The sequence below is a fragment of the Micropterus dolomieu genome, linkage group LG18 (assembly GCF_021292245.1).
Source record: "Micropterus dolomieu isolate WLL.071019.BEF.003 ecotype Adirondacks linkage group LG18, ASM2129224v1, whole genome shotgun sequence".
NCBI classification, from domain to species: Eukaryota; Metazoa; Chordata; class Actinopteri; order Centrarchiformes; family Centrarchidae; genus Micropterus; species Micropterus dolomieu.
Genome location: NC_060167.1, coordinates 23,150,510 through 23,153,513, shown reverse-complemented (window position 1 = coordinate 23,153,513; position 3,004 = coordinate 23,150,510).

Sequence of the window (3,004 nt, the reverse complement as noted above, 5' to 3'; positions counted from 1 at the left end):
TAGCACGACCAGCGGTACACTTCCCACATAACGCTGGAACAATCAGCAGGCAGCAAAACTGAGAAGCGACCAGCGGAAACTGAGATTTGCAGATGTTCTTTAATGCTGTCGATGTCCACTAACTCACTAGGTCATAGAGAAACACTGCATAAAACATACATACATTTTAATTAAACAAAAAAGAGACTGAGTGACTGAGACTGAGATCAATTGCAATGAATGTTATCCGCGCACGCAATCGGCACCAAAAGCGCGCGGCCCGCAACAGCTCTCGGTTCCGTTAAATCCGTTAGGCTATGAGTCAAGTCTGTGAGTCCGGAAATAAAAGCTGATGGGCGATAGAGAACAATAAAAACTCCGGCAGCCTCGTTTGCCTCCCAAAGGAAAAAAGGCAGGCTTGTCGCTGTCCGGTTCAGCAGCAGTAGCGTTTAGGAAAATGCTCATACACTGCGTCCTCTGTGCGGAGGAAAGACATCCAAACGCACCACGGCTTCCGTCCCGTCACCTGGAGAAGAAAAGAAAAAAATCTATTCTGCTCTGTGCACTCTGATGATGACCTGACATCTGACGGATTTAACCGGGCACCGTGGCGACATAGTGCTGGTGAGGCGGAGGTGTACAGGGCACTTGCATCAGAGTCACATGGGCCGGTGAAAAACTTACACTCCCTTCATTTCCTGCAGTGATGTCTTAATGCTGCCTGTCACTAAATGTGAGATCCCATCTCAGTCCAAATCCACAGCATCACTGAGAATAGGTGAGCCCGACGGGCCCTAATCCAGCATCAGGCCACAGAGACAATAACTTGGCAGCAAAATATTAAAAGGGGCCTCAAAGAACCCCCTCATATCCTCTACGGCTGCCTCTTTCTTAATGTCTGAGGCTCAGGTAAAGTTATGACGTCTTGACCTGAAATGTCGATGAGTTATGATAATTCAGTTTAACGGACAAAGGCGGAAATTACGAAGCATTGGAGGTTAGGCCACCGCAGAGATAAACAGATAAAGAAAAACTCCTATTTCTAGGACAACTTTATCCCTGTGCGGGACGAGGACCACCCGCTCCCCTTCTTCAGGCTGCATGTCTCACCGTATAAGCGCCATTAATTGCTAAGGAGTTATTTGTAGCCTGTGTAGTCCTCAGTAAAATCCACCGTTTAATACCGAGGCGCGCCGCTGTCCTATAGGGCCAGAGCCTAAAATACTGCAGTGTGGTTTATTGCTGCTATAGGCTCAAACAAACTCACAGTAGGTCAGTTGAATGCCCAAGCCATGTCCTGACAACTCGTCCCTGGCCTCAACTCAAAGGAGGCTATAGCACATCAGCACGTCCCAGTTTTATTTAAAAAGGTGAAATTATTTACAGCAATAACAAAAGAGAGAGAGAGAGAGAGAGAGAGAGAGAGAGAGAGAGAGAGAGAGAGAGAGAAACTAAAACGGCCTTAAGGCTATAGGCTACCACACCCGTATAGATAATGTCTAAGAGACATAGACTCCATATGATGCAGTTTTATAGAATGACAACATGATGGCAAAATTAGGTTTTTTTGGAAGCGACTGCGTGAAAATGGGTGCCGCGGCCCCATTGAGGACTGCCAAACTAAAGACGCACCTACCTCCCCACGCAATAGTCTCCAAAGAGATTGCGGGGGGTGGGGGTGGAGTGTGGGGGTGATGAAACTATCATAGTTATAAAATAATGCTAGCGGAAAAAAATGCCCAACATTATTTTGCAAGCGACGCATTACCCATGCACATGGAGCGTGCAGGCTAGATCCTGCGGCCGCTCGGAGAAGTTTGACGTGATCTCACTTCTGTATCCCATATGCGTATGTTTCACATTCTGACACACTGAAATGTCATTCCATCCAGCGGCAGGCCAACACCCCAAATAACCAGCTGTCTCCCCTCCGCAGCACATATCCGTGTTTTACACTGTAAAATCACATCTCAGCCACTTCTAACTGATGCCTCGCACGGGCTTCATATTTGTCCATGTACTGGCAAGGAGCCCTCCTCAGACGCTAAGAAAAGATGCTGAGAGAGGGACCGCTCTGCGGCACTAGGATGCAGTCAGTCGACAAAGTAGGATTGCGATCCATCCCACGACACAACATACCAGGCAAAGCAGGAAACAGATTGTCTACTTACTTTTTCTCGCATTAACAGAAATCCAGGCAGCTGTCACTGAACTGCAGATGTAGAAAAGAGTCGAGAGTAACTGCGGCTGTCGCCATATTGTTGCTGCTATCTTCCTTCCCAGTGCGTGCGGCTACCCTGCATAATTGATGACTCTCAGCAAATTGTTAGGGAGTGTCGGTAAATGCCTGTAGTTTCAATAATGGACAAGAGACCGCAGCATCGTAAGCAGAAAAAAAACACTGTTCACTATATACGTAACAACAGTCATTGATATTCTGGTTGGGATTGGCAACATATTTGATTTCATCTTGCTATCAAAATAACTCTCAGGTGGGTGATTACCTACTTTTAGAATTACACCTGGAAGTTATTAGACACCTAAAGACAACTCTGAGCTTGTAATGAGAGTTTGTGTCATCTTAAAAACACAAACATCCACTCTGACCAATTCTTGCATTAGGTTTACAAATCAGTGTGAATGCTGATTCAGCACCTTTGTTTTTAAATATCTTTATTACTAAAGGTTGATACCAAATTCATTACACTTAATTTGTGTCATAAATGACTGATTTGACTTGCAGCTCAAGACCAAAAATAATGAATTCAAAAGGTTTTGTTTCTTTCTCATACAAACCAGTGAAGCAAGTTGCATTGTTAATTCTTGAGTAAAATCAGCTTATTTAAGTGGACTTACACATCAAGCACAAGGTAAACCAATCTAAATGAAGAATTCTGTCATGAAGCTCTTCGACCTATGGTTTACTTATCTTGCCTTAACTCTGATGGCAAGATCTGATGGATTTGTTACACAGCTTTCTTTGGTTTTAAATATATAGTATATATGCCTTTTTCACAGCAGATGT